At 37.6% G+C, this 19,184-nt stretch overlaps 1 protein-coding gene across 8 annotated transcripts in view; it reads left to right on the forward strand.

Annotated features, from left to right (window-relative positions):
* The window catches only part of Dlgap1 (DLG associated protein 1), an 869,320-nt gene that overhangs the window by 115,224 nt on the left and 734,912 nt on the right, over positions 1-19,184 (forward strand). For 7 of the 8 annotated variants that reach the window (XM_039084190.2, XM_039084191.2, XM_039084188.2 and 4 more), the window contains exon 2: positions 3,109-3,257. The gene's annotated coding sequence lies outside the window, so the exon portion shown is untranslated. Of the gene's footprint in view, positions 1-3,108; positions 3,258-12,904; positions 12,982-19,184 lie in introns of all 8 variants that reach the window. The other variant, XM_039084189.2, reaches the window with a different exon arrangement.

The raw sequence follows: 19,184 nt of genomic DNA on the forward strand, positions 1-19,184 counted from the left end.
GTGGAAGGTGTCTTTTCCACTGCCAATTTACATTTTTCCTTTTCTGTTGGCTACTAAGCATCTTGTGGGAAGGCTGCCCAGGACTATCTAATATCCTAATTCCTCATGTTTTTTCCCTCATTGCTTTTACCACCCAGAAATGATCCCTGCCTTCAAAACAATTGATAGTGTTTATGGGAAAGTTATTTTCTTTTCCATTATTCTTTCTGTGCGTTTCTCTGTGAATTCTACTCTCAGAATGAGTTGGTGCATACTCACATATTCAGTTGGTGACTTATCTATGAAATAGACATTGGTTATTTATTTTATTCTGTGCACATTGCTCTGGACTGGGCCATTGGGAACCCACTGAGGTTGGGTCCTTTGTTCCTGTGATATGATCTTACTCTCAGCACCCAAAGACCTTGCAGTCTCATCTTGCTGCTTTCCCACCTCTTGTTCATCCCCATTACATTCCCCAAATCAACTATTTCCTCTGAGATCCTGAATTCCTTTGCTGAGGAGAGATCCTTAGAAACCAAGGTCTGGACAGTAAGTGTGCCCACTGCTGCACTGTAGCCACTGACTAGAGAGAAAATGTGCAACCGTAGACTTGCACTGAGACGCACACAACCCTATAGGTCGCCATGGGAAGATACACGTTAGTGTCTTACTCATGACACCACAGGCCTCTTTCTTAACAGTTCCCTTTTATTGCATGCACCTGCTTTTAAAATATCACTAGGATGCATTTATTGTACAAAGTGCTGTGATATTATGACATTTTCATAAATGCCATTTCCTTGCTCACTTTCTTCCCTCACATAGCTTCTCTCTTGTCATCTGTCCACTCCTGATCATTGCCTATCTCTTCCCAAATACTAACCTTCCTATTTTCATACAAATAGTTAGTGACATACACATGTATGGTTGTCATTCTGAGTCTGGTTTATATGATTACTTTAATGACAGCCAGATCCTTCTATTTTTTCCAAATGACATAATTTCCTCTTCTTTATGGCTAAACAACATTCCGTTAGGGTTAGAAGAAAGAAAGGAGGAAGGGCCAGAAAGCTGGTGGGATGTAGGAATTGAGGGACAGAGGGAGGAAGGGAGTAAAACCCAAAGTTTCATTCAGTGATAGAACATTGCAGCTGATTCTCATGGTTATCGACAGTGGTGGATTGGTGTGCATGTATATCTGAGGAACGGTGACTTGGGTTCCTATAATTATACAAAATATGGGCTGGACCATACAATACCTTGTAAATACTTTTGATTTTACGTTTATTTTATTTTCGATTTTTACAATTGGTATTGTAAGCTACAATTCTACAACAATACATAAAGCTTCCTTGTACCCAATATATACCAACATTTATCTTTTATTTTCTTCATGATAGCCATTCTGACATGGTAAGGTACAGTGTCAGTACACCTTGAGTGGTGGTTAAGTGTGTTAAGCATTTTTACACACATGTGGTCGTATGTAGTACTTTTGGGAATTTTCCTGTTGATTTGCCCATTTGTTGGATGATTGGGGAATGGACACTTGAATATTGATCCCCTAACAAATATCTGGTGGCCACAGAATGTCTCTCATTCTATAGGCTGTCTCTTCACTCTTCTGGTTGCTTCCTATACAATCCCATTCGATAATTCTTGTTATTAATTTTTCGGGCTAGCTGTACTCACTTCAGAGTTCTTTGCTTATGTCTATCCTGTAAAGGGTTCTCTACCTATTCCAGGAGTCTTGGCCTGTGCTGAAAAAGAGTTTTCCTGGAGCACTTTGACAGTGTTATGTCTTACATCCAAGTACTTGATCTCTTATCATAACTGACTTGTTCAGACTGAGAAACTTGTCTTAATATATCTAATCAACTGCACAGGACTCCACTGCATCACAAGGAACTGTCACAATTACAGTCTTATTTATACCACTAGGACAAATTAGTCTTTAGTGAGGATACGGTGTGTATGTAAAGATCTCGTTATCATTAAACTTGGTATATGCGACATAATAATGTCCCTAAAAGTTACTTAGATTGGTTCCATTAGTTCTCGAACTGTGATTACTTATTTTAATGTAAGGTACATGAAGGCTCTGAATTTCTGAATTCTATGCTATCTTCTTGGTTGTTTTGATATTTGATGTTTTCTATTTACTTTGTTCTGGTTCATATCACCCATGGGTACAGATGTCGCTGCCTCTTCCTTACCATTCAGTTTGTCTGCATGGCTCTTGAAAATCATGTTTCTTATCTTCACTTCACAAGGTGTACATAGATGCCTATAGAGTATTTTCTCATAATTTTACTAAATGTTTATCAATAGCTAGTTCCTAAGCAATTTCTCCCTTTTTTGGCCACGTAAACCATGTCCCGCATGACAACTACTTTTGGCTGTTTAGAAACCATGGAGTAATTAATTTCACAATGTTTGTGACATGAGTAGGATTTCGTTTACATAATTGTGGCCTGAAGCAAGTGATGCTGGAAGTTTTATTGCAGTATACTCTCATGACAACTGTTATAATAGTAACTTTTAATCTTTCACTTTATCTAATGTTTAAATTGAATGTAGATTAAGTATGCTAAGGAACAATTACGATAATACTTCACTATCATCTTAGGCATAATGCATCTAATGTTAGAAATATCGATATATTATTTATAATTAACATATGAAACAGTGAGCATTGTTGACTACCCTAGCCTACTTGCTAACAGATAGGCTACGTATCCTTTAGGACTTGGGTCTACAACTCTGCATTTTGATCACTGTAGATAGCATACAAACTGAGCAGGTTGTATTTAGAAACACATACACAAACACATGTATGCATGTAATAACAACAAAAAACGGAGGCCATGAACTTGTGAGAGAGTAAGGAGGAATGTATGGAGGCATTTGGAGTAAGGAAACAGAAGACAAATGATGTAGTTATAATCTCAGAAATAAAAAATAATGTCAACATTAAAAATTTTAAGATGTTGAAAAAAGTGACAAGCTACAACTGCTGTGTGGATAAATGAGTTCATGTCATGTGGAAAGAACAGCTTTGGCGATCTGTGAACACGATTTTTTTTTATTTTAACCTGTTTGTTTTTTTTTTTTAACCTGTTTCAGAAAACTGTGGGTTGTACTATTGGGCCACTTCCAGTGACTGCTGCTCAAACCTTTTTCTGGGACATTTTCTTCGAAAGACCAGCACACCAGATAGAATCCCAGATTAATGAAGGTCTTCCAGAAGGGACTACATTAGTCTCACCGGACTGGTAAGAACTTAACATACCTTTGTATTTAATGTTCCTAAACATTTCTACTTTTTCATTGATTGGAAAGATACACTTTTAAAAAACCATCAATGCATCGAATGATATCTTTATCAGCAAATGTTCATCTATTTGAAGGAGATTTAGTACACACATAAAGTAGACAGAGTTAACATTCAGTTTAAGTGGAATTTCCTAACAAGCATTCTTCCTTGTAAAAATGTGGTACAATTTATGAAACCTCTAATTGCTACAGTCTGTGCTGATTTTACATCTGTATAGTCAATGGCTGTAAAATGGGAAAGCAATTTCTCTAAAATTGGCTGTGATGAAAATGTGTGTATTATAATTACTTATATGCAAATTCTTTTCTACCTGGCTTTCCCTCCTTGTTTTGCTAGTTTCTATAAATCATTCCCAAGTTTCTTTTGTTAGGTTTGACATATTCTGTTATAATATGTAAAATCATCAGATACTCTGATAAAAGTTAACTTTCAGAGAATTGGAGCTGGGAAAGGACAGTGAGTTGCAACCAGAAGCTAGAGCAGGAGCCTTTGCTGTAGGGACTCCTGAGGGAGAAGACGAAAATGAATAAAGATAGCTCTGCATCTTCTAGGCACACAAGCTTCCCGAGAACATAAGCCTGGGGGTAAAGACCATTAATGGCTCATGACATGATGCCAATGGGTAGAGAGATGTTAGGACATGGAAGCCTTCTGAAGGGTTCTCTTCTCAAACACAGGAGTTACTCTTCACCTCTCCTATCTGATACTCTAGACCTACGTCAGTGCCTGTGAAACCAACTGACTTTGTAGATAGAGGATAATCTCCTGAGGTTCACATTCATTTACGGTGTTCAGCAGCTTTTCGTGTATTTTGTGCGTGATAGCAAGGAATCATTTCCCCAATGTTTACTAGCAGTAAAGGCCTGGAAAATGGGACCTGGGAGGTTAAAGGTATATAAATGCCATGCTTTACAACATGGCGGCTGAGATAAAGATTCTTGAAACAGATCAAGGATTCTAGATTGAATTCAGACCCTGTTACCTTCTGGGCATCACTTCTGGGAAGTTTTGAAAATTAAATAAACTAATACATAAATAGAGTCTAACAATAAATAGGCATTATTCTATTAAGCCAATGTACAAATATTTAAAATAATGTTTTAGGCTAGTTAATCTTGTCCTTAATTTTTTTCTATGAAGACTAAGTTTCTCATCCAAAAACTCAATTATGATGAATTTCTTTTTTAACTATCACTCAGTCAATAGCAGTTGGAACACATTAGGGTTCTCAAGAGTACTATTGATTTGGGACTCTTAAATCTAATGAAAATATGTCTGAAGGCTATTATAGCTTAGATTTTTATCATCCTGTCACTGCTTACATGGTGATTTACCAAGCAGAGTAGCAAACTTTTCTAAATCCCCATCTTTGAAAGAAAAACAGCATATTGTTTATGCCAGTTCTCATGAATAGTGAATGTCACAGTGTCGTGAATAGTGAACGTTACAATGTCGTGAATAGTGAACATTACAATGTCAGGAATAGTGAACATTACAATGTCGTGAATAGTGAACATTACAATGTCAGGAATAGTGAACATTACAATGTCGTGAATAGTGAACATTACAATGTCAGGAATAGTGAACATTACAATGTCGTGAATAGTGAACATTACAATGTCAGGAACAGTGAACATTACAATGTCGTGAATAGTGAACATTACAATGTCGTGAATAGTGAACATTACAATGTCAGGAATAGTGAACATTACAATGTCGTGAATAGTGAACATTACAATGTCAGGAATAGTGAACATTACAATGTCGTGAATAGTGAACATTACAATGTCGTGAATAGTGAACGTTACAATGTCAGGAATAGTGAACATTACAATGTCGTGAACAGTAAACGTTACAATGTCGTGAATAGTGAACATTACAATGTCAGGAATAGTGAACATTACAATGTCAGGAATAGTGAACATTACAATGTCAGGAATAGTGAACATTACAATGTCAGGAATAGTGAACATTACAATGTCAGGAATAGTGAACATTACAATGTCAGGAATAGTGAACATTACAATGCACAGGGCACAGCACAGAATTAAGACATTGGGGTTAGGCATAGTGAATGGTACTGTCCTCATTGTTATAAATTTTCTTCCTTAATATATGTCCAGCCACCTCTGCTGTGATTGCTTTGCGGTCACTCTACTTGGTTTTGCTGAAGTAGGGTCTCATGTAGCTCAGGCTACCCTCCCACTGCAGGTGTTGTCTAGCAGCTGTCACAAGAATTTAATGTGCAAAACCAAAGCATAATGTCCCATAATGTTTTATTTTTTGAAACATTTGAAATATAGCTTTTGAAAAATGTTGCTTCATCATTTAGACCCCTAGTGTGGTATGTTCAACTTAAGCAAACTAAATAAATAAAATTGTATTTTGTGACACTACTAATTCATCTGTATGGAAAACTACTATAAGTTTTCCAAATGTTATCATTTCCAGAGTAAATTATATAAAATTAATAAATTAAAATGAAATTAAATAATAATAAAAACAATAAATTAAAATAAAAATAAATTATATCACTTCCATAGTAAATTATAAAACTTTGATTTTTTTTAAAGTTGCCTTACACTTAATGTTTCTTAATGGCAGATTTTTTCCCCTGTTCTATCAATATTTAGAATATTGAGACACAGACTTAACCTTCTGAGTCATGTGCTAAACAGTCAATAAGCAGGATGCCACCACCTTATGCAGCCCTTCCTCGAATGCTCTGTTCTGTCTGCACCATCTTCGTCTTAAACATCAGAATACGGTTCTGTATTCTAACCCAAATGCCAGCTCTCTTTTCGTTTATGATTTGCCACCACTGATGAGTTCTAGGAAGCCAAAAATGTTGAATCAACATCTCATGTTAAGGTCTGATGTACATCATGCAAAATTGGGAAAACAATAAAGTGACATTTTAGATGTTTTTGTTTTCTTCCATTCAATGTTGTACATTTGTTCCCAGTACACTTTTAAGTAAATTAGTTACAGAAACAAGCAGTAGAAGGAACAATCTACTACACCTCCCAAGATGTGTCTTGACATTTGTGGCCGATCTAGCATTAAATATAGTAATCTTCAGTAGTGCTAACTCACCTGTTTATGTGAGCTGGACCCATGCCAGATTATTTGTGGCAGGAGCAATGAATTAATTCATTTCATCACATCATATAGAACTTTAAGAACTCTTTCAATGTAGGCAATAAGGGTACATGAGACCCTCTGTACAAAATTATAAAGATTAAAACTACTTTCATTGGGAAATACTAAATCTATTTACTTTAAGTGTATAAAATATTTATTTACCAATATTTAAAATGTAAAAGCTTATAGACTATATTTTATCTATATTATTAAATGTAGCCTTTTATGTTCCCAAAATATTGATGACTAATTTAGTTAAAAGATTTCTGCACTTACCAAGCATTAGGTGATGCCTCCATCAACATTTCTTAAAACACTCATTGCCAAGTTAGCGACTCAGCACAAGCTACAGTTAGAGACTAATATATCACCAGATATAACTTGCGAGTCCATTTTAGTTCTGTGGACTGGAGAGGAGAATTCGTTTAGTGACTCAATTTAGGAGATAATATGAAGTGAGTCCAGTTATAGGATTTTTAAACATGATAAATAAAATAACTTTCTCAAAGTCACTCCACCAGGAAATGGAGAGAGAGAGAGAGAGAGAGAGAGAGAGAGAGAGAGAGAGAGAGAGAGACAGACAGACAGACAGAGAGACAGAAAGACAGAGAGAGAGACAGACAGAGAGACAGAGAGAGAAGGGGGATCAATTCCAGATTGTAATGCCTTAAGCATTGTAACATGCTTCCTATTTCAGTGATCTATGAAAGATTCTGAGGCAACACTTCCCTTCCAGACAAGGTCCAAATGAAATCTTTCTCGACTTTTATATCTGGCAGGAATATGTTAACGGTCAGTTTTTCAAACATCATGACTGACATTTTTTTACATTGTTCCCAGAGAAGAGTAGAGTAGGCAGAGAGTAAGACTGAAGAAGAGTTATAAGACAGAACTTCACATGACCAGATGACTTTCAGGACATCCTACTTATGTTCTGAGAACAAAAACTCAACTAATATTTTGATTCTCTAGATGAAATAAAATGTTTCATATCAGTGGTTAATATAAGTTTTAGACAAAGTTAAGTTGTTATGCCTTTCACTGGGTCCATTTTTATTCATTAGTGATACTGACTCCTGTTATGTTCACTGACAGTCCAAATGTCTTATGAAGATTCTAAATGTGATCCAACTTCTCCACACAAACAGATCCAACAATCCTTTTCTAGCATGAGGAGCTGCTTGACCTTGACCCTCCCATCCACACACATCCTTTAATCTACCAGATCTGATCTGGATCTCACATTGAGTGCCCTCTGCTAAGTCTGACCACTCCTGGCTTCACTGCAACCATCCTCAAGGCTTTTGCCAGGGCCTGCCATTCCTGTCCTCCAACTCACAGGCTTGGATAGAGACTCGCATCCTGTATATCAGCTCGCTCCAGTCTGTCTACCATGCTTCATTCTCCTGAAGACATGTAACTCTCTAAGCTAAATCCACCTGCTCCTCCTCTCATCTGCCCTAACCAGATCTGTTCAAATCAGATACAGAAGTAAAAAGAGAAGTCCACATGCCCAGATCTCACTGCAAAACTACAAACAACATGAAAGACCAAGCCAGTATCTTCCCTCCAGAATCTACCTAGAGGAACTCCAGAAAACATTTTTTAAATCATAAAGAATCTGTCAAAAAATTTAAGGGATTTGAAGAAGACACAAAAAGGTAGCTCACTGAAATTAAGAAGAAGGAATAAAAAGAAACTATGTGCCCAGACAGTTCCTAGGAAAACACAAACATGCGGCTGAGGGAAGTGGCCAAGACAGTCCAGGTCCTGAAGAAGGGCGCACTGAAGAGGACTCAAGCTGAAGTGAAGAGGGAGTTGAAAAGGCAACAGCTAATTAGTAAGATCAGGGAACAGGCTTTCAAGTAGAGTGGATGGAGCTGAAGCTGGAATATTAGTACTGAAGGTAGAGTATCTAGAACACTTTAGCAAGAATTATGAACTTTTAAACACAGGAAATGGATACGTAGGACTATGAGACACTATGTAACCAAACCTTCAAATCGTAGGTATAGATGAGGGAGAGTTACCAAGTCAATGTCATTGACCAGCTCTTCAACAAGATCGGAAAAATTTCCCAAACTAAGGAAAAAGACATACAGACGTACAAAGTGCACAGAACACCAATAGAAAAAAAAAGCAGAACAGAACATTTCCACAGTATATCATAGTTAAAACTCTCGGTATGCAAAACAAAGAACATATAATGAAAGCTGCAACAGGGGGAACAAAGCAAATCACAAATAAAAGAACACTCACCTGAATGGCAGCTGATTTCCCAACAGAAGCTTTGGAAGTCACAGAATCTAGAGCAATGCATTACAAGTTCTAAATACACATGGCAGCCAACCTAGACTTATATAGCTAGCAAAATTACCTGCCATAATTGGAGGGGAAAGGAAGATGCCCTGACTTATAAAAAGCCTATCTATCTATCTATCTATCTATCTATCTATCTATCTATCTATCTATCTATCTATATCTATCTATCTATCTATCTATCTATCTATCTATCTATCTATCTATTATCTATTTACCTTTCTATCTGTGCATCCTAAAGCAAATACAGGAAGTAATATTTCAGGCTAAAGGGAGAAATGGACACATCCAAGAGACTGTGGGAAGAAATACAGAGCCTTAATTATTAAACCACAAAGTATATTGAGAAAACCTACACACACACACGCACACACACACACACACACACACACCACCACCACCACCACCACCACCACCACCACCAAAACTCAGCAACATGATAGCAGTTATAACATACATTTCAATAATGATTTTAAATACATGACTATCCACCGTGACCAAGTTGATTTTATCCCTGGTTTTCAGGCATGGTTCAACATACAAAAGTCAATTAATATAATAATAAATATGAATGAGCTTAAGGAAAAACTTATATGACCATCTCAATAGATGTACAAAAACCTTGGATAAAATCCAACAAGTTTTTAGGTTAAACTGAACTAGAGAATATAGAGCTAGAAGGAGCACATCTAAACATAGTAAGATTTACATATGAAAATCCTACAGCCAATAGCATCCTAAATGAATGGAGAAGAACTTGAACTAATCACACTGAATTCAAGAATGACGTAGAACTGGCCACTATCACTCCTTTTCAATACTGGGCTTGAAGCATTAGATGAAGCATTAAAACAAGAGAAGGACACCAATGGGAGGCAACCAGGGATATAAGACGTCTATCCCTGTTTCTAGATAACATGATACCATAAATTAGAGATCTCAAAAGTTCTACCAGAAAATCATCTAGAAATGGTAAACACATTCAGCACTGTGGCAGGATAATCAGCTTTATCGAATAAATGCCTTCTCTTTTAAACACACAGCAATCATACAGAGAAGGAGATCATGAACGTACACCCATGCACAACATCTAGAAATAAATCTTACCAAGGAAAACATGGCCTTTACAATGAAAACTTTAAACCTCTGAAGAAAGAGATAGGGAAAGACAGGCAGAAATAGAAAGACATCCCTTGCTCATGGATTGCTAGAATTAATTTTGTAAAAATGACTGAAGCCATTTACCAGTTCAATGCAATCCTATTCAAAAGTCCTTTCTCATTCTTAGAAGAAACAGAAGGGGGAAAACATATCCTAAAATTCATGTAGAAGCACAAAAGATGCCAGAGAGCCAAAACAACGCTGGAAACAAGAACAAAACCAAACAAACAGAAAAACATGCTGGAAGTATTACTATTTTATAGTGAAAATACTTGACAAGTAGATGGTCCATAAACTTCTTTGGCATTTTAATATTTATTAACTAGAATCTGGCTATATGTGCAAAAAAAATGACTATTTGATTCAATGTCAGTGAAACAAGTTGAGAAAGAAAGAGAGACACAGAGAGAGACAGCGAGACAGAGACAGACAGAGACAGACAGAGAGGCAGACAGAGACAGAGGGAGAGACAGAGAGAGACAGAGAGACTGTGTGTCTGTGTGTCCATGTGTCATCCCTGGTCATTCCCAGACCCAGTTCTTCTCACATGGTGAGAACTTCCAACACTAAGCCTTCCCTAACCCCAGTGGATTCACTTTTTAGGCATGTCTAAAGATTAGAATAGTTCTCTCTTTTAAATCTCTCTAATGAATCTTTGAATAAAACGATTTAGTTTAACAACATCTTTTTGATGTTGGCTGTATAAAAATAGTCCTTGTATGTTGGTATTGGCAGTGCTACATGGGGACTCTTGTTAAATACCTGTTAAAGGTGTAAGTCCATAGTTCTATTCAACCCTTTCTAGAACTTAATGAGAACCATCTGCTATGGACTCTATATCATACATAGTGGTTGTGGAAGTTGCATGTCTATTCTGTCTACTGTTACATGGTATGACCTCACTCTAGAACTGTTACAATATGTTCAGCTTTGGCTGTTGATATGTTAATGTTAAATATTAAGTCCACATTGGATGGCTGAGTCTTGAAGGTTTAGAAATCCATGGCGTTGCTATCTGTAAAATTTTTAGTATCTATGAAGCCCTGGCTGGCCTCAAATTCACTATGTATACCAGATTGACTGAACTCCCAGAGATCCAACTGCTGCTTCCCAAGTGCTGTGATTACAGATGTGTACCCCCATGTCTGACTTCAGTTAATGGAATTGTAAACAAAGAATAATTTTAAAGAAAGAATCAGTCTGTGATTTTAGTAGATCTGATAATAAATATATTTAATGAAATATGAGTAAATGGTAGTGAAATTATTATGAGATCTTTATATAGAGAGAACCATGGTCTGTCTTAGATGGTGAGCCAGAGCAGGGATTGCTAATCATTACACCTGACAGACAATTCCAGACAGAGACAAGATCATATGGCTGCTGTAGGTACAACCAAGGCAAGGTATTTTGCAACACTGCCTCCTAAAACACTGTGGGAAACCTTTAACTGGAGTTGCTGTGTCCTCCACAGCCCACAGGGTAGAGATGCCTGGATGGCATTTCAGTCTTTAATGATTGTTCTTCATATTGATTTTTAGATGGCCCAAGGGCTTATAGAGAAAGCACATTTTCTTCCAGGAGAAGAGGCTTTTTACCTCAGCCCCTAAGGTCTCCATGCTCCTGGCTTCATCAGGGTAATTGGCAGACAGGGATCAATATCTGAAAACAGTGAGAATAGAGCCTTACATCCCATTCCTGGGCAACAGGGGATCTGGCAATAACCATTAACTTCCAGTTTCCCTCAGCTCGGCTTCACCTCCTGTTACCTGATAGAATGGACTAAAAAATATTTTCTATAACGGAAAGCAAAATTGAAAGGTGTATAGAATAGATGAGCTTCCAATTTTAATGCATGAACCACATTATTGTGTGGTCAACAAGAAACTTAAAGATAAAAATGAAGACTTGTCCCTGAATTATTAGTGCTAATGAAGGAGATGGTAATTTATGGTGCTGGTGTCAAAACCAATTCTTGTCTGAGTCTAGGGTCCAGGCTCTTTTCTACGGATAATACGTTCTCATGTGTTATAAGAAAAACCTATATTAGTGTTTTGAGCCACTGTGAAGAAATACTGAAGAAAAGGAGCTTACATAAGAAACATTTGTGTGGCTAACAGTTTTACAGTCCACTATGGCTGAGAGTGTGGTGGAGCAGAGTAGAAACAGAAAAGAGGAAATACAGGAAGAGGTACTGCCAAGACAGGACTCCAGTGACTCAACCCAGTGTTCTACTTCCTTAAACTTGGGCCTCTCTCATACTTTCCAGTATCTCTTGCTAAGCACGAGAGTATCCATTCATTATATTACAGCCTCACAAGCCTACTTCTCTCTCTTTAAACAGCATCATAGCCTATCCAGCCTTCTCTCACTCCAGGCAATAAGAATTCAGAATAACCCATTCTCCATGGGTCTGCAGAATGTTAACTGAGTGCTGTTCGGGCTACCTACACTGTTGAACCTGTGTAGTGAGTTATGGTGAGAGATATTTTTAAATATACAAGCAGGTAAGACATTTTTGAAGTCCTGCTTTCAACTTGAGACTGTTCATGTCTAATAAATGTCTCAATCACGATGCCTCAGTGAAGTATAAAATGATGCACAGGTGACTGTAATAGGAAATAGTCCACTTGCCTAATAATCTATGAAATTATTCTCCCACCTTATATTAAGACATGCTGCTCTCCCTGACCTAAGATTATATAACTCCTAATTCATCCAACTTCCAACATGTTGTCATTTTTAATGATACAAACAGCAATTCATAATCTCCTTGTGAATTACTAGAGACACACTGTTATGATCTGCTGTTAGTACTCTCACTAGTTACTATCCTCAATCCTTGGTAATAATAGGCACTCAATATAAAAGACTTTGAATGATGGATGGATAAATATAACTGATGCTCATGCAAAAGGCCATTTAGCAAGAATAGACAGCACTTTTACATTTCGAATGCAGATAATCCTGTGACTGTTACACTACTGTAATGAAGATTCATTGAGACTTTCGGAACTTCACAGCACAAGCTAAACAGGGTGAGGAAATTGACTTATTTTTTTTCTGGTGACTGTTCATTATCTGAAGTTCAATATAATGACAAATGAACGTTTTGCTTTGTAGTTTTCAACTATTTTAAAATGCATTGGTGTTTCAGACAAAGATAATTGTAAAAACTGAACAAAAACAAAGATAAAGTTTGAGGTGGTAAATATGAAGGGTAAACTCTCATAGAAGATAAAATAGAAAGAATGGGATAGCTTTTAATCCCAACTGGAAAACAGGGGAAGATGGCCTGGTCTAAGAAAAAAAGACAATTAACAAACATTCTGAGTTCTCCTAATGATGTTAGGGGAACCATCAATTTATACATATATTCATTTCATCTTTGATTGATCTGGGTGGTAGTTTTCCTTATTAGTCATGATTGACATTTAGCATCTAATAATACAAAGGTTGCTTAGAATGCACAATTCTTAAAGAGTAGTAGAGCAAAGAAATTATCTTAGGAATTGCATGCGTATAATTGTCTTTGCAATAGTTTCCAGTTCTATCAACTATCATAGTTGAAAGTTTACAGGGGTAAGTAATTGTTAACCTCACAGTTTCCCAAATATCAAGTTACCACTTTTTTTGTCTTTCTGCACACCATGATGGTAGCATGATTTAGATGTGCTTCAAGACATTTATGATCTGAGAGTAAAAATGGAAAAAGAAATCACTACAATTGTACCTTTAAACTGCTTTGTCCAGATCAATTCTTGATATTAATATGCAATCTAAGATAAAGGAGAACTGACATTAAATTTTAAATTATTCAGTGACCCAGCTGCAGTACAAAAGAATATTTAGTGTTGTAAGATGATTTTGTTAGGAGGAACATAGGCCCTTTGGTGTGATGGGTGAAGGATCTTTTATAAAATATTTTACAGGAACTTATCAGCCATTTGGATAGCTATACTCTCTTTGACTAAATGTCTCTGTATCTCTTTTATTCTTTCTGTGAATCTGTTCTATCTCTGTCTTTCTACACTCAAGCCTACCTTTTATGACTCTATGGCCCCAAAAGTATTTTTTCTATAGAATTTTTTAGATTGATCATACAGAAATATGTAAATTGCTTTCCTTATTTCCATCAAGATGCACAAAACACTTAACAAAAGGGATTTGAAGAAAGATGAACTCAGTAGATCATATGTTGAGGATGTACCCCATTATGCTGGGAAGGCAGTGGAGGCTGCTCATGCTTTGTCCTCGGGAAGTTCCACAGATGCCCAACTCCTGGAGTAGTCCCACCCACATGTGGAATGACACAGCTGACCCCAGTTTATCAAATTCAGAGATTCCCTCACAGATGTGCTCAGATTTTTTTCCCTAGGTTATTCTAGGGCCCATGAAGTTAGTAATATATCATCATCAGAACGGAGGCCCTACAGACTGTTGCAGATTCCTGAAAAATATGTTTCCGTCAAATTAGTTGTTTGTATAGAGTTCAATAAGTAGTAGTGGGAACAATGTGTTTGTGGAAAAATCCAAGAACTCCTTTTAATGCAACTATGTGGCTAAAGTACCTAACAGGGAAGGTAGGACATGGGAAGTTGCCAACTCATACTCATCAGCTTTCTGGGCTGTACATCCTGAAGGTAGGCATTTTGGCCTGGCTTACATTGGTGGCTTTTATGAAACAGATTAAATTCTTATCTCTTGATACATCAGTTTATGGCCTAAGTGGAGGTAGAAATCAACCAATAGTTCTGAATCATAAAATATATCACAAGTGATTCATAGCACATGCATACTTATAGACCTGCATATGATATGATACTGATAGAATTTTAATTCAAAAGCCCAAGGGCATTTCCATATCTTAAAACATCATAGCATTTCAATTGCTAATTTCTTCCTTCAAAGTACATTCTGCACCAAAACTCTCAGCGTATTTGGGTTTTGAGGACTTAAAATAGGAAATGAGTAATTTTGATTTCTGATTTTTACATTCTTGAGCTTGGTGTATAGTCATCCCTTAGCATCCACTGGGGGACTGGTTCCAAGACACCCTTTCAATCTCCAGCCTTTTAAATGTAGCCGTTCCTTATAGAAAACAGTACAGTGTTGGCATCAAACCTACTCAGCCCTTGCAGCGAGGTATTCAAGATCATGTTTAGAATATTTATAATGCAGAACGCATGTCCATGGCAGTGTGTTGTTTATAAAATAATGTCAAGAAATCTGTGTTCCTTTTAATGGTTTTATTAATTCTTTGATAATTTCAGACAAAAGGTAATTGTCTTTTGAATATTTGTACTCCCTTTTCCTATGTCTATAAGATGCATCCCATTCTATACCTGCTCAACTTTGTTAATTCCCCTTTTATCCCATTGACTAACGTTAATATTTCCTATATACTGTCATGGTGTGGCTATTTACCATATCAGGTTAAACCACTCAGGGACCGCACTCTTAAATGAAAATCAGCAATGACACATCATTTTCCAAACACACAGTCGTAGGTGTGGTGGTCAGTGTCATTAATTTAACAAAATCCAGAATCATCTGAGAGACAGGCCACTGTGGGGGTTTATATGTATAGCTTCACTTTGTGTGGGAAGGCATGCCACTGTGATCCATTCAATGACTTGGATCCAGAAATGTGTCAAGGAGAAAGCTGAGTAGCCATAGGCGTGTACTGTTCCCACGGCAGATACAGTCAAGCTCCTGTTCCATTGGCTTCTCTACCATTCTCTAAAGTAAAGCCTCCCATCCCAAAGTTGCTTTGTCAGAAAAACAGCAATGAAAGAGAAACAAATATCCCTGGGTTTCTGAGTGGGGAACCTACTCTCAGGAGAGCCAACGGTGAACATACTGACCTGGGGTTTGGCACTTACTCTGAGCGAGATGGTGTCCTTCAGTCACTGTTGCTTTGTGCCCCTGTGTTGCTTCATAGAGCCAGGTAAAGCTTTAAGTCTTGCTATTTAATTCCAGATTGCTAACTAACACTTAACCCCGATTATTGAAGTCTAATTACACAGGCCTTACTGGTATGGAGAATCTATTTAGTTAAGCTCTTGAAACAACTAAATTCTGTGTTAGCACATTCTATAAATTTTACTGTGTACAGCACTGAATTCATTGCTGAAGGCCCAAGGGTGGCCCTTGTTTCTTTTCTCATTCAGTGGGTTGTGTTGTGAAAGGCAGGGTGAAGTAATCACCCAGCTTTGTCACACTTTGGACTTTGAGTACACCTTGCCTTTCTCTCTCTAGGATGTCTTTGGAGCCAACCACAGAAGTCTCTCTGTTTCTATTTCTTACCATTTAGGAATCTTGCCTACTGGGATGTTTATTGCTTAGTCAACCAGATTTTCCCCCTTTATGAATTAAATGCTCACTGCTTTTTTCAAGCTGACTGTAACCATTTGATCTAAAATGTGAACAGAAAAATTGCTTAACCAACGATTTGTTTTGAGTAGTGTTAGTGTCTCGATACATCAGTTGCCTGGAATGATGTATAAATTCACATTCAGTTTTAATAGCCTTGCAAAGCAAATATAAATTACACTGAGGTTTGGAGATTCCTCAGGACATTTTTCATTGTCTGATTGAATTTTTTCCCCAAAAACTCAGAGACATGCAGAATTTATTGTTCTAGCCATATTTCCTCTAATTCATATAACTTCAAATCTCAAGACTGAATCTGGATGGAGAGTGTTATGGGTCTGAAAGTGAGGGATGGCGCCATGCTGTTAGTGACCATAGCTGCTGTCATTTCAAATGCCTCTCCCTTTAAGCAATTTAAAAGTCTCTGCTCTTTATTGAACGCTTGTACCCGATGGAATGTAATGTGGTGTGCATTTGCAAGACTTCTGAGGGCACCTAGGCCATCCCAAAATTTATACTAAGACTCAGATCTTTTCACAAACCATTGTTGTGTGTGTGTGTGTGTGTGTGTGTGTGTGTGTGTGTGTGTGTGTGTGTGTACTGGATTCAGGATCCTTCTATTCTCTGTTGAGATTGTCCCATTGCAGGTTGTTCTGGTGACAGTCAGAGCCCCTTGTAGAAGAAAAGTAAGCTGCAGTTCATGGCAATTCACAGATGCCTTTTAAAAGATATACCAAACAGAAACTTGCCTTATCACATTTCTTTTGATAAACTCATATGCAAATGTTATTAAAGTGCTACCACACAAAGGTTAATTGATACCCTGTCACAGACACTAGGGTATCAGGGGACACCAGTGCAAAGATCTTATTTGTGTATTCAGTTTAGGGTACTTTTTATTATATGGATGGCAGTGAGGAAGGGAAGCAAACATTTTATTAATTTGGGGTTTTAATTTCTGTTCACCTAATGAAATAATCTATTGTAAAACAACACCCCCTCACACACATATATTTATCATTCATTCTCTGTATGACATAACACTTCTCAAAGGGGATGCTTTGGCCAATGGGACATTCGTAGACCATTGTTGAACTTACTTGTACAGCAGAGGCTTCCTCTTGACTGCTTTAGGACCCAGTGCCATGCAGCCTACTAGATAACGAAATGTGTGTGACCCAATCATTGTCCAGTTTCCACAAGGCCATCTGAATCAGAACGGTCTGACCTTCCAATGCTCTTTAAAATCCCAAGTTGGTTTTTGCTGGATCGGCAGATACAAAGTTGGGCCAGCAAAATTACTTGACAGAATCGGGAGCAAACTAAATGGAGATTATACCAATCTAGTGGGCGCAGGAATGGTTTACTGTATACAAATTTCTAATAGATACATGAGATAAAAGCAATCCATTGTAGCACGAAGGAACGTAAAAAGCTGTGGCAGAGAATTACCAGGGTTGGACCACCAGGTGAGGTTTTCAAATACCTTGCTTTTATGATCATTGTATTTATCTCTCCTCCATCTACACTAAAGGAAATGCTAAGCTGCATTATCACACTTGGAGAAAACCTAACAAATGCAGTTTTGAAATACAAGTGGTTCTTGTTTATTGTTTTTACCAAAACAATCTCTACAATCATTAAAATGTGTTTTTATATTAAAAGAACCAGGAGGAAGGAAGAGAGAGACGGGAGAGAGAGAGAGAGAGAGAGAGAGAGAGAGAGAGAGAGAGAGAGAGACAGAAAGAGAGGGAGAGAGAGAGGGAGGGAGAGAGAGATGGAGAGAGAGATGGAGAGAGAAGGAGAGAGAGAGATGGAGAGAGAGAGATGGAGAGAGAGATGGAGAGAGAGAGACAGAGAGAGGGAGAGAGAGAGAGGGAGAGAGATGGAGAGAGAGAGACAGAGAGAGAGGGAGAGAGAGAGGGAGAGAGATGGAGAGAGAGAGAGTGTGTATACAATGTTTCTCTTTCCTTGTCTCTTCTGTCTCACAGTATGGGAAATACCACTTGTTTCTCTTCCAATCATAAACCAGTAATTTTACTTTTACCTATATGACATGACAATGCCGAATTGAGAGTTCTTGTAGCTGATTACTTATCATGATATTGCAAATCAGAGTTTTAACTTTTTCTGTTAACAGCACATGTATGAACTAAAATTTCAATAAGAAGCCTTTGATCTCCACTGTATTCAGCCTTTTTGGGTAACAGCTACTCTTTCCAGATCTTGATCAATGAATTCTTCCTTGACATAACTTCTCTTATGACTTAGCCTGTTTTTACTGTGCTCATTGTTGGACTTCCTGTAGGACATACTTACACATATTCATGGGGAGATAATTGTGTCCTACAATAAATTTTAGCCTCTTAAGAGCAGACACCAATATCGTTACATTTGTAATTTTAGGTCAGAATGGAACTCTGTGTCAGGCATCTGGCAAGTGTTTAACAAATGTGTGCAGGAAGGGAAAGCTAAGGAAGGGCTAGCACTTCTTCATTCCTGCAGCATCAGGTTAAAGGCTCACAAGGACAGTCACTGAGGGGGATGTGTTCAACACAGAGCCCAGATGAGCTACCCTAATGAGGAAAAAGAAAATCACAAAACAAAAAGAGCAGAGGGATCCAGAATTTGATGGTTTCCCCTGGAGAAATAGAGGGGGGATGTAGTGATGGAGATGGAGAGAGAGAGAGAGAGAGAGAGAGAGAGAGAGAGAGAGAGAGAGAGAGAGAGAGGTAGAGATTGATATGGAGAGGAAGAGATGGGTTTAGAGGTAACTTGGTGTAGTAACAGTTGGCTGTTTGGTTGGCTGTTTGGCTGTTTGGTTAGTCTTGGTTGTTTTGTTGCTGTTTATTTGCAGATGTTGTTG

This window comes from Rattus norvegicus, chromosome 9 (genome assembly GCF_036323735.1).
Source record: "Rattus norvegicus strain BN/NHsdMcwi chromosome 9, GRCr8, whole genome shotgun sequence".
NCBI lineage: Eukaryota > Metazoa > Chordata > Mammalia > Rodentia > Muridae > Rattus > Rattus norvegicus.